Here is a 14,615-nt window from a genome sequence, read left to right as displayed (position 1 = left end):
GAAAGGAGAATGCAGCCAAAGCCAGTCCAGGATTTACTGATTATTGAGCCTCAAACGCTACATGGGAACAGGACTCATTTCTGATTCATGGATCCTGAATCTGATCATCCACGAAGAAGGCTTGAGTAAGTGTGGGGCACGTGGGCACCAGGAGTGAGACTGAGCAGCAGGATTCAGGGTGAGTGAGCTGTCGCGCATTTTCATGTTCTACTATATGGGTGGGTAGAGAAGTCAAGCAGATGTATTTTTACTGTTTCTTTGGTCTGATTACCAATTTAATATATGTTAATTATTTTTTAAGTAGAAAATGGAAAGGAACAGAAGGAAGAAAAAAATTATCCAGATCTGTATTTCATACACATCCCACAGACATTTCAAACACAACATGGCCTAAATTAAACTAACTTTCCTCAAATCTACTCTTCAAAAAGATAGCCCCTGGTCTTAATTAATGATACTGCTATCTAATCATCTAAGCCAGATACCCAAGGTTCATTCATGATTTCTCATTTTCTCCTTCTTAGTCACCACCAAGTTGTATTATTTAATTGTCTAAATTCTTCCGGAATTCATTCTCTCCTCCCCATCGCCCTACTACTGCTTTAGTTTATAGGCATATTATTTCTCACACAACTGATTACAATAGTCTCTAATTGATCTACCTGCGGTAAATCTTTCTCCTCTAAATCCATTCCAGCCAATATCACTGGTCTATCTAAAACACAATGTTGATTATATTTCTCTTCTAAATATACTTGTCTTTTTGTTAATTGCCTAGAAGTCACAAACTAGCTGCCCACATGCTTAATACATCAGGGCATTGTATGTTGTTTGGCCTGAGCCAAACAAATAAATAGGATATACAAAAGCTTGCATCATAAAGAAAATACTGCTTAATTGGACTACATTAAAATTAAATACTTTCAGTCATCAGAAAACTACATGCAGAGACTGAAGCAACAAGCCACATAGATGAAGGAGATATTGGCAATTCGCATTTCTGGCAAAAGGACTCATATTCAGAATATATAAAATTCCCCTAAAATTCTATTTTAAGAGGCAGTCTACTTAATAAATAAAACCAGCAACAGTCATTGCACAGCAGAGGACATCCCAATGACCAATAAACATATGAAAAGCGGTTCAAATTAAGAACACAATAATCTACTACTAGCCACCTATCAGAAGGGCTAAGGTGAAAATTGCAAATCAAAGAGAACACGAAGCAGTAGGAATGTTCATACACTGTTAGTGGAACGTAAATTAATAAAACCCTCCTTTACCAATCCATTGCATGGCAGTATTCCCTAAGCTGAATATATGCATTTCTTACAACATAGCAATTCTACTCTAGGCACACAATAGAAATTCATTAAAGTGTGTATCAAAGACAGTCTTAATGTCCATAAACAATAGAATGGTTAGGGAAATCATGAAATATTGTATAGCAATGAGAATAAGAAAATTGCTGTTATATTTCAAACAGGAAAGAATCTCGAAAACATAATGGTGAATGAAAGAAATCAGATGCAAGAAGAGTCCATGCTGTATGGTTTCACATATGTACATTTCAAAACAAGACAAAACTAGTCTGTTGTGTTAGAAATCAGACCAGTAGTTACTCTTCTAAAATGGGATGGGTAGTGATTAGAAGGGGGCGGAAGGGAACTTTTTTTTTTTCTGCTTTTATCTCCCCAAATCCCCCCAGGTACAAAGTTGCATATCTTAGTTGCAGGTCCTTCTAGTTGTGGCATGTGGGACGCTGCCTCAATGTGGCCTGATGAGAGGTGCCATGTCAGCGCCCAGGATCCGAACTGGCGAGACCCTGGGCCGCCGAAGTGGAGCTCATGACCTTAACCACTCGGCCACAGGGCGGCCCCTGAAGGGAACTTCTTAAGGTACTGGTAACATTCTATTTCTATCTCACTCCTTGTTATAGGGGAACATTCACCTTGTGAAAGTTCATTGAGATTCATACTTTGGATTTTTCATTTTTCTATCTACAGTCATGTGTCGCTTAATGACGCTCAACATTCTGAGAAATGCAGTTAGGTGGTTTCGTCATTGTGCAAACATCATAGAGTGTACTTACACAAACCTGGATGGTGTAGCCTACTACACACTTAGGCTACGTGATACTAATCTTATGGTACCACCACGGTATGCGCAGTCCGCTGTTGACTGAAACGTCATTGTGCAGCACATGACTATATCCTTCAATAAAAAGCTGTAGAAAGCATCATTAAAAAAATGGATAAATGAATACAGGCACACACTTTAATGAGACAGAGAACTCCTTCAAGGAAGTTAATCAAAACCAGTTTTGTCTTGTCTCTAGACTATATTTTCTTGGTACTTAATTCAATTTATGTTTTACAATTTTATCCATACTAATTTATTTTCTTACATATGTGTTACACTACAGGACTTTCAAAGACCTTTACATGATCTTCTGTTCTTTTCACCATGCGTTTGACAATGGAGAAGTACCCACTGAATGGCTGATAAGTTACTTAAGCATGCTCTCTTCTTCTCTATAACATATCACCTAGAAAAGGGGAATTTTATAACCCATTAACAGTTAGGTACCCACTGAATGTAATTATGAAATCTGTATTCACAGGGATTGTGTCACTAATTTGTTCTCACTGATACAAAAAGTTGAACTATTATAAAAAATAAATGTTTGTTCTTGGGTCCTACATAACACAATATTACTGAACAAATGAGAATATATATCATGGTAATTTTGTCACAATTTATTTTCTTTTATATTAAAATAAAAAATGATATGTCAGTAAATAATTAGTGTAGTATTTATCAAGAAATGAAGAGTGTGGAAAATTAAAGTTATTGAGTATGGAACACTCGTAAGAAGTAACTTCTGTGAACTGGAGTTGATCAACTTGAGATTAATAAATGTGCAATTCTAAGTGTAAAAATTGAAAAAATATTGAGTAAAATTTTACTTTTATTCAAGATTGTTTAAGAGAAAGAAATCCTCATGCAATTATACCCTTCTTAGGGAAAGAGTAATTTCTGGGTGTTGTCAATGACTTACCTTATCATGAAAAGATATTTATTGAATAAGAATAAGTTTATCCCTGTTTCTAATAATAAACTTAAAAAATATATAAAAATTCAGCCTGAAAATTACTGGATAAAGCATAAAAAGGTCAGCTATAAGTACGGAGAAATTTTGAAGAAGACTTAGCAGCAGGTAAGCATCAAATACTACTTGTTGCATAAATGATGTTTTATTTGTAGAACTTTGTGAAACATTCATAACAAAATCTGAGACTCACCTGGTTTCGGTTTCAAATAAACATGAAACTCAGGGAGGTTCAACAAAAGTTTTGCCAAGGTTCATGAACTTTCATCAAATGTGGGCTGATTTTTTTTGGAAGCTGGACTGGTCAATTTTTACCATGTTTAGACTAGATTTCTTTAAAAATGAAAACTTGTAGATGAAAGCCAAAGGAAGCTAAAATGCAAACAATCTTATGCTTACTTTCTATCAAGGTAATCTGGTGCAGTTTTTCTCAACTTTTTAAAATTGTTTTTAGGTCAATTTTGGCAGAGCAAAAAATACCTTGGTTTTCTATTCTATCTTTTGTGCACAGAAAACCCACCAGAAGTAGTATTACCTGTGATGCTACTTTCCATGAAAAACCAAGGGGAATGAACATAAGTGCATTTATATAGTAATCCCAATGTTTATTGTTCAGTCACTATTTTAAATGTCTTACAAGTATTATGTGATTTAATTCCTACTACAGATCTTCCTCAACTTACGATGGGATCACATCCTGATAAGTCCGTTTTAAGTTGGAAGCATTGTAAGTCAAAATGCATTGGATACACCTAACCTACTGAACATCATAGCTTAGCCTAGCCTACCTTAAACGTGCTCAGAACACTTACATTAGCCCACACTGTGGTAAAATTATCTAATACAAAGTCTATTTTATAATAAAGTGTTGAATATCTCACATAATTTGTTGAAAACTGTACTGAAAGTGAAAAACAAAATGGTTGGATGGACACAGAATAATTGTAAGTGTATTGGTTGTTTACCCTCATGATTGTGGGGCTGACTGCATGAGAGAGGATCATACTGCATATTGCTGGCTCAGGAAAAGATCAAAATTTAAAATTGGAAGTGTGGTTTCTGCTGAAGGTGTATCACTTTCACACCATCATAAAGTCAAAAAATCATCAGATGAACCATCATGGGTCAGGTACCATCTGTACAGTTCACTGTGGTAGATCCTTTTATGGACAAAACTAAGGTCCAGAGAAAGGTTAAATAATTTGTCCAACGTCATGCCATTAATAAATTGCAGAACAAACAATGTAAGCCAGAGAAAATAATTACAGAATCTAAGTTCCTAATCACTATAATATTGTGGCAGTCACTGCTAGCTGCCTACCCCAAATCTATTCCCCCCTTCTTTTTTCTAAGATGCCAGCAGTGATGGTTGAGCAGAAAAATATGGGCTTGGGCCTTTGATTACTTCACTGATCCCTATACCCACTAGTTCTTCCTACTTCTAGATTTCTTGTTACCCTAAAAAGTAAATGCCTTTACTCATTTAAGCTCCACTGTATCCATTTCTAAAGGGGCTAATGATACTGCTTCTCACATTGTTTTCATTTACCTTTCAATTCCACATAACAAATGGGAATATTTAAGAATACTATTTACAGATTTGAGCGACCTTAAATGTATTATTCAAAAAAATTCTTCGACTTTTAAAGATGACCTATATAATTAAAAATGAAGCAGCTAAGAATAAACTTTCACAATTTTAAAACAACAGGCTCTTGTGACTACCTTTGGACTTGAGTTTTAAAACTTGAACATTGTGTTAAGAGGTATGTCGTTGGAACTTTTTCTACTGCTGTGAAGATTTCGAATAGGAGGTGTATGAAATGGTTAATACACCACGCCTCAGCAGGGCAACTATAGAAATTCACAGCTGCCTGAACATGAGTTCAGTAAGGTTTATAATAAGAAAATTATAGTTATTTACTCAGGAAATGAAACTAGCCAAGTGGCAGGATAGCTCTCTAAAACAGATGCATCGCTTCAGTCTGCTATTTATTGCATCCGTATTCCCATTCATCATGGTTTCCTGGGCCCTTTGTAGTTCAACCCCGAAGACCGTAAATCGGCAGAAAAGATGAGAGACAGTGGTAAATCAAAGTGAAGAACAATTACTTAAATAAGTGGAAAACACACTTGGTATTGTGGTTACAAACAATTGGTATAGCATTTAACAGGAAAATAGCACAGCCTCTGATTGTGCCAAGAATATAACTGATAGCATTTTCAAAATCATAAGACCATTTAGAAGCCTTTTTAAAGGAAATTCCTTAATCTTTAAAACTGTTTCTCATTCTTTCGCTTAATCAATTCCTGCTTTTGGTAGAAAGTTCGTCTTTTACCAGTCGGTCCTATCAGTAATCTTGGGTTCCATTCATCGAAGCTGAAAGCATTCTGTTCTTGATACTGATCCAGTTGCTTAGCCTCTACCCTAGAGGATTTGTGCTAAATGTAACATTGTTGTGCACTGTGAAATTTCTCTTGGTTTAAACAACACTTGAAGCATATCCTGTATGTAATACACCAAAGGTAAATGGTGGTCAATCATGTGTTCTTGAAGACTGCAGGTCTGTCAGTCTTCAATTTAATCACAGTGAGTGTCTGTACTTCCTTTATTTTTATGCAAGAGAAGCGTTCTGAGCCTACCTCTGGCTCAGTCAAGTTACAGGATGTATACTACGTGGCTTATTTCTCAATTAAGTACATTGAATCATTAATAACAGTCAAAACTAGAAAAAATAAATAGTTTAAAATCTTACTATAAAATGTCTTCTCTTTAAGTCCTGAGTTTTATAGTGCTAAGATGTGAGACCGAGTCAAATTGTTGTTTTGACTTATCATGAGTATCCTGCACATGTCGTTCTTCCAGGATTTTCCGTATCATTGGACAGGCTTTTTGACACTTTGTTTGAAAAATATAACATAAGCTTTGTGATAACACATGAGAAACTAAATCAGTGCAAATACCACCTATATAAACTTGACAAGTTCAATTCATGGAAAAAGCTGAAATGTCAACAAGGTCTTGGTCGGAAGGTTACAACGCTTCTCTGCTCTAATTATTATTATTATTTTATCTCTCTTAGCAACAGATTGTGGTTTGTTTAAGATAATTCTTTAGGAGACTAACATTGAGGTGATTTAGTGCATAATACAGCTTGTGCTTGTTAAACTACAAAGAATTAATCCCACTAGATTTCACAAATAGCACCTGCTCACGCCTGCTAGTGTTGTCTGTCTGCATGGAATGCATCAGAGCAAAATTTGGCAGGCCCAACAGACTGAATTATCAAAAACTGAGAATATTTGCTCTAAAAGAAACCTCCTCTCTTTTTACCACTGAGTCTTTCTTTGGAAATTAACCCTGAATTAGTCACAAATCTTATAAGAGGTATTCCTAAAGAACTAAGAAGAAGAGGAATTAATCACAGTGTTCTTTCAGTGAAGCAATGTTATACATATTCCCTCTCAAATGTAAATGAAATGCTTTCAAATGACTCAGTAGTCACAACATGATTTTAAACATTGTGATTTATACAATAAGCAGTATTAATTGTTCTAATGAGTTTCCTGAAATATCTTTTAAGAAGGACTCAAATTCTTCTAGAGTAACTATGGATAAAATAACAAGTGCATCACTGGTATAAAGAAATATTAGTCAGCTTGGATGTAAGTAATTTTGCAGGTTCACTAAATAGCTTTTTTTCAGTTCATGCAGTAGATTAACCTTTCCTCGGTGCAAACTCCCTCCTGTCTCTTCTTATAATGCCCCTAATCCCACCATGATGGCTCCATTCTCATGTTCTCACCTAACGTTAATTACCTCCCAATGACTCCATCTCTAAGTACTATCACATTGGGTGTTACAGCGTCAACATAAGAATTTGAGGGGGACACAAGCATTCAGTTCATGACAGAGCATATGCATGTATTTGATAAGAATATAAATATTAGAAATAACTAAGTTAGCAATGAAAATAGAGCTTTCAAAATATACTAATCTTCAGGGTGTTTAATCAATAATCATAATGTTACAGCATTTTTCTTATTTCTTCTTATATGTGTCATTATTTTTCTGTGCAGTAAATAATGTTCTGCTCCCTGAAGCTCTGTCACTAACAAATACTTGTAATAGTTTCACAGGGCAAATGAATACTAGAATAAAAAATTTCAGTCTAAAAAGTACATTTTTCTATAGTTTCTTTTTTCCTTTCTAGACTCAGAGAAAGACAAGCCAAGTGTTGTTACTTAAGTGTGGCAAATAATACCTGCATTTTCATTTTATTGATTCCTTTTTATGAAAGAGAGGTTAGGAAAGGTATTGAAACCTCTGCTAGAAATTCTGTGTAAAGTCTTCCTTCTCTTTGGCTTATAGTGTAACCAGTATGTAAAGAAATATTGAGACTGAGCACTTCTAATATGTTGAGCTCTGGTGATTCAATGAACCATATAGTAAATAGTTTCATTTCTATGTGAGAGGGAAAGTTTTCAATGTTAAACATAAAGATGATTTGCTAATATGTGGTATAAAAAAATCCTGTGTCAAAATATATTATGGCAAGTCTATTATCAAATGAAAGATCTTAAAAGTATAAAAATACCAATGTTATTATCATAGCAACTTCTTTTGCTTGTTTTATATAAACTTTGTTGATTAGTTATTAGAGTCAAGTTTGTTTTAATATTTGCAATTTATCTAATTCCATATATTTGAACTGTGGCACATATTTTAGGATATTATAAACTTCTGCATAAGAAAAGTTATAGGTTCTTAGAAACAAAATAAAACAATGTACAAAATTAGCCCCACCATGAAAGCACATGCTTGAATATTTTCCTTATAAGTAAGTATTATCAATCAGTGAATACCTTGGGAGATATATGTTCTACCTACTTATGCTATCCAAGAGCACTATAGTATATCTAGAAGAAGAAATAATTTAGATGAGACATTAGTACTTTATAAGAAAAAGGTTTAATTGTTATAATTCATGTATCATAAAGTTCACTGTTTAAAACTGTGTAATTCAGAGGTTTTTAGTATATTCACAAACTTGTGCAGCCGTTGCTATTATCTATGTACAGAACATATTCATCACCCGCAAATGAAACTCTATACCCATTAACGGTCACTCCCCAGTCCTCCTTCCCCCCAGTTCCTGGTAACCACTAATCTACTTTGTGTCCATATGTATTTGCTTATTTTAGACATTTCATACAAATGGAATCATATAATATGTGTGCTTTTGTGTCTGACTTCTTTCATTTAGCATAATGTTTTCAGAGTCCACTTATGTTTTAGCATGTATCAGTACTTCATTCCTTTTTATGGCTGTGTAGTATTCATGGTGTAGATCTATCACATTTTATTTATCGATTTCATTAGTTGCTGGACATTTGGGTTCTTTCCATTTGAGTGGGGGTGCTGTAATGAATAATGCTGCTATGAACATTTGTGTACAGGTTTTTGTGTGGTGCTGTGTTTTCAATTCTCTCAGGTCTATACTTGAACTTAAAATTGCTGGGTCGTGTAATAACAGGTTAAGCTTTTTGAGGAGGGTCAAACTGTTTTCAAAAGTGGCTGCACTAACGTGGTGACATCACTGATTAGGCAGATGAGGGAATTCTAGAGCTTTGTACTTCCACAAAAGCAACTAATAAGCTAGTAAAATGGTCAGAATCAACTTTTTCAGAACTCTGGAATCTTCTTCAAAACTTATCATAGCCAGGGGAAAGCTTAATGAAGAAATAAGCTGCTGCATTGGGGTAAGAGAGTGCTCTGGCATTTTAATTTCCCTGCTCATTGTCTCTACTACAAGATTGGCAGTAGCTGTGATGCTGGCAGCCTGAAATCCTGGTTTAGGTTGCTAGTGCCAGAGAGAGTAATGTAGACCTTATTCTCAAAGAATTGTGACTATGGGTTTCAACTTGTTCGGCAGCTCCTTGAAGGACCAGTGCAAGGGCTTGCCATTGTTTTGCCTGATTTGAAATATTCCCAGGGCCAGGGTGGCTTCCTGGGTGGTGTTTGAGAAAGCATATGAAGGCAAAACTATTGGCCATGGCAGCCTGGGGCAAGAGTTTACAGTCAAGACTAGCAATGGACAGACCAAAACGTTAGGAATCAAGAGATTGGGAAAGGAGGTCTGTGGGGGAATGAGGGCTTTTAAAAGTTCCTGAATGTAGCAGACAATCAGGGAGGCCATGCACATGCCCAGGATGGGCCACACGCTCAGAAAGGGCCTAAAAAATACCTTAAGCTTTCACCCCTGGCTCCGCTTCAGGCTCCACACAAGCACAAGTGACAGCTAAGGCAGAGTTGTAAATAGCCTGGCTAGTGTTGAAGGAGCACCCTGACACAGAGCCAATATATAAAGACTGGGGGAGTTTTTTTTCTTTTTCCTTTTTCTCTCTTTTATTTTTGATGCCAAGTGTTTAAGAAAATTGTTAAAACACTAGGTGACCACTAAGCTAGTGGAACACAGATTTCAGTAGTAACACATGCCAAAGAATGTAGACTTTACCAAAATAGTTTGGAAAAGTCACTAAACAAACAAATAACCCACTACAAGCAGCAGCAACCCTGGGGATTGAGAATGATCTGATTTCCTGTGCTATAACATTATAATATTCAAAATGTCCAGCTTTCAACAAAAATTACAAGACATACAAAGAAAGAAGAAAGAAAGTATGGCCTTTTCACAGGGGAAAAAAAGACGTTAATAGAAACTGTCTCTGAAGTATCCTGAGCATTGGACATGTTAGACAAAGATTTTAAATCAACTATTTTAAATATGCCCAAAGAGCTAAAGGAAACTATAGAAAAATAATGAAGGGAAACCAGGAGAATAATGTTTCACCAAATAGAAAATGTCAAGAAAGAAGTAGAAATTATTTTTTTAAAAAAGAGCCAAATAGACACCTGGAGCCTGAACATACAATAATTGAAAAGTTCACTAGAAGATTGCAACAGCAGATTTGAAGAGAAAAAAGAAAGAATAAGTGAAATCAGAGACAGGTCAATTGAGATTCTCCAGTCTGAGGAGCCAAAAGAGAAAAGAGTGAAGAAAATGAATGGAGTCTAAGAGATCTATGGGGCACCATCAAGTGGACCAACATGTGCATAATGGGAGTCCCAGTGGTAGAGGAGAGAAAGGAGCAGAAAGATTGTTTGAAAAAATAATGGCCCAAAACATCTCTTGTTTGATGAAATATGTAAATCCATGCATATAAGAAGCTCAAAGAGCTACAGGCGGAATAAATTCAGAGAAATCCACTCTAACGCACATTATTATCAAATTATCAAAAGCCAAAGTGGCTGCGTTAGTTTACTTTCCCACCAGTAATGTATGAGTGTTCTGATTTCTCTACATCCTCACCAACACTTGTTAATGTCCCTCTTTTTTATTGTAGCCATTGTAGTGAGTGTAGAGTGGTATCTCAGTTTTTTTTAAATTGCATTTCCCTAATGACTAATGATGTTGAGCATTTTTTCATGTACTTATTAACTTCTTAAACTGACAATTGGAGCAAAACGTATCAGCCTTTTATCCAACTAATGTGAAGATGATTCAAGTAGCATTCAATAAGATAGATTCACTTAGCCACCAAGTGCAGTCAAGGATAATTCTCATACCTATCCTGCTGGCAAAACTGGACCTGAGGAACTCTGTCCTCATGTGAGGACAAGTCGATGAAAAAGACTTAGAACCTGTGAAGAAATCCTACAGAAGAAAGGAAAAGAAACATCATCCAAAGATGTGGGAAGCATATCTCTGGGACAAAAGGATTTGCTACAAAAACCAGTATAACATTTTGGAGGCAGTTCTGCACTTTTAGAATGATATAAGAAGGACTAAACTTTATAAAGTAGGAAAAGAAAACTATACTCTGAGAACCAGTTACAATGAAAGTGTGAAGAAAATGAAAAAGAATTGATAGAAGTAAATATTTCAAGAGTAATAGAATTAAAATCTTCATTTGAGGGAATAAAAAAGCCCTTAAGTGGCAGTACAGGAAATTCATAAGGTAAAGAAGAAAGATAAGAAACTCTCCTTGAATTAGTTTGAAAGTGACAAAGATGTGAAATGATAAGATAGTTCAGGAAGACTGAGGAAAGAGACAGGAACCAACAAAAAAATTATAGGCATAGCTAGGAAAGAAACCTAAACAACCTTTTAAAAAACACAGTTAAGATGATATTAACACATCTCTAGGTCACCCCTCCCCAACTCCTTGAGAATTTTAGTTTCTGGTTTATTATCATTCTCTTCAACACTACTCCTTCTCTCATGATTCTTGATTCTTGGAAATTGCAATTTTCACATAGGTGTTACTTCTTACACCCTGGTCTCTTAGTTCCTTATCAACCATCCAGTCCAATATTCATAAATGATGATGTAAAATTACCTGAAGCACTCCACTTCTGTGACCTCAGATTTGGGAATCTCGCTCTCTTGCTCTAGCTCACTCCCTCGAATACACTTGGGCACAATTCTTCCTCTGCCCCAGCAGTCTACGCTCCATAGACTTTGTCATATTTTCACTTTCCTCCTCAGGTACTCCCCTTCCTTCTTCCTCAGCTTACATTCTGGTATTAATCATTATAATCACTCCTTCTGTACCCCATCAACTCCTGACTTTCCTAAACTTTGTCATATTTACATGGAAAAACCCAAACTTTTGTTAAACCTAACTTTCTGTCTATGGCATTTCTATATCCATGAAATAGAATAGTTAGTACAAAATGCGAAATCATGCTGACTCTGTCTCATCTTGAATTTCTAATATCAAATTGGACTGCTCATAGAGCTGCCTTACTATCTTGGTCATTTCATTCTCCCTCTTAGTCTAAGGACAATTTCACACCTTTCTACTCAAAACTCTGATAGATCCTTAACATGCCCACTCTCAGCTGACCTTGATTCATATTTGACTAAAAAATAAAAATTGAAATAATCAGAAGGGACCCTCCATCTACCCCACCGGCACTTCTTCACATCAGCCTGTATATGAATATGCTCTGCTTCCCTCCTTTTATAATATATAAGCTATTATTGCTCCCATTTAAGTCCATCCTTCCACTTTTATAATAGATCCTAACCCCTCTCACCTATTTTAGGCCCCTTTTCCAACAATTGCCTACTTTCTCATCTTAATTTTCTGCTCCTTAATTTTTCCCTGTCAGTTGAATCATTCCCATCTGAATACAAACACGCCATATTTTCCATCTTTAAAAGAAATTCTTTTGTCTCTACAGCCTACTTTAGCTATCAATCCATTTATCTGCTTACCATTACAGCAATATTTTTTGGAAGTATTTTTTATACTCATTTCCCTGATCTTCTCTATGGTTTCTTAAACTCACTCCAGTCAAAGTTTCTCCACCAAAACAACTAATGAGAAGGTCACTGACCACCAGATTGCTAAATCCAAGGGTAAACTCTTAGACTCATCATGCTTTACCTATTAGCAGCCACAACTGGTATCTTCTCCTTGATGCACTTTCATCATTAACTGTCACTCTGTTGGCTCCTTCTCCCTCTTCAGCTGCCCCTTCTTAATCTCTTTGTCAGTAATTTCTCAACTGCTTTACCTCTAAACAATGGAGTGCTTCAGAACTGAAGCTCTGAACTCCCCCAAAGTGATTTCAATCCAATCGTACACCTTAAAAATTATCTACATGTTGCCCATCTCTAAACTCCAAGCTCAACATCTCTATATGGAAATCTAGTGAATAACTCACATTTTCAAAACTGATACACTGGTTTATTTTCACTTAAAATCTACCTTTCTTGCAGTCTTCCTTATATTCCACAAGTTGCTCAGACAATGGAGTAATATAATAAAATTTGGGTTTTAAAAGATCACTTTGTTAACATCATGGATCAGAGGAGAGTATGAGCAGATCTGAGCATATCGGTTACACAGCTGTGGAAAGCAAATGCAACCAATGAGGAAGAATACATTATTCCAAAGAAAATGGTTGCAAGCATTATTTTTTGAAAAATATTGTGTTAGATCTTTACTTCACTATGTAACAAAATACATCTCAAATATATTTAATAAGAAAATGGAAAAATAAGATCATCAAAATATTAAAAGTATTTTGCATCCAAGCAGCATTATTTTATATTTATTTAAAAATAATATTTACTAAGAATATTTAACAACACAGAAAAGAAACTAATGACATTAGTTAAAAAATTAGATGTAAAATTGTATATTGCATATTTTTTGTTAATCCAATATTTTCATTTTTCTCTAAAAAATACACCAAAATATACAAATTAAAAATTTGTTTCTAGGTGAAGTATTTCAGTTTTTAAAAAAAATTTTCTACCATTCTTTGCCAAATTTTCTATTTTGAATTTGTAAGAATTTTAAAATAGAAAGTTTGCATTATTGCTTGTAAGGGAAATGATTTTTTAGAGAAGAATGAATTTTTTAAGGCAGATTAAATAGAACTATGCGTAATAATGAGTAAATTCCCAGCGTTACTCTAGTTAGTTCAATGTGTGAGCACACTCTTGTTTTAAATGGGACCAAGAGGAAGTGAGGCTGACTCCTATAATGGATGCTCAGGGAAGATTTATAATCAGTGAATTAAGGTGATTGGAAAACTCTGTTAACTTTAGAATTTGGGGAACAACCACAGAGTCCCTTAGTGATTCTGTGAATGAGAGGTATGAACAAATGAACAGCATTAGGAAAATAGAGAAGTTTTCCTTCCCTTCAGGAAAGAATAAAACCAAAGCAGCAATTTGAATTCATATTCCGGGTTAGTATTCATTATGTTTTGGGTTCTTGGAAATTAAAGACAATTTATCTTTCAGAAGAAGATGATAAGGAAAACTCTGAAGATAAAGGGACTGGACTTAGCTCTTCATGGGGCAGATGGGGAGACATTCAGTGGCTTAACTTTAGGTTATTCATTTCTGAAAGAATATTTCTTCCATACAGTGCAACCTTCAAGGCACGTTATTTTCCACATGTCCTGAGATGTTAGGAAGAAAGTTGACAGATATAATTTAGCAATAAATTATGATTAGCAAATAATAGTAGACCAATTTTATTTTCTTCTTTATGGGAGATTAAACAGTAGTCTGCGATCATTCCTTATTCAAATACAACTTTTGACTCTTCTACCATAAAATTGCATTGATGAACTACTAACACAGAGCTCTCTAAGGCAGGGGCTATGCATTATTATTCTCTCATCCATATTGTCTGGTACAGATCTTATAACATGCCTTAGATTTCCAGTCAACACTATAAATCTAGTGAATAACTCATTTTCCCTAAAAATGGAATTAAATCTACTGTGTTGTAATCTATCTAAGTATACTTCTTGTTCTGAGCATTCCAGTTTCCCAGTTCCACAAAAAATGAGCTGTTGAAAAGTGAAAGCCCATCTATCCCAATAGCAATCAATAATCTTTGCTAAGTGCACTTAGAATTCCCGGTCCAGATGTGTTCTGAGCACACCTCTATCCCACTGCCCAGGCCC

The sequence above is a fragment of the Equus przewalskii genome, chromosome 2 (genome assembly GCF_037783145.1).
Source record: "Equus przewalskii isolate Varuska chromosome 2, EquPr2, whole genome shotgun sequence".
Lineage (NCBI taxonomy): Eukaryota > Metazoa > Chordata > Mammalia > Perissodactyla > Equidae > Equus > Equus przewalskii.
The sequence above is the reverse complement of the archived record's forward strand: the minus strand, read 5'-3'. Positions refer to the sequence as shown.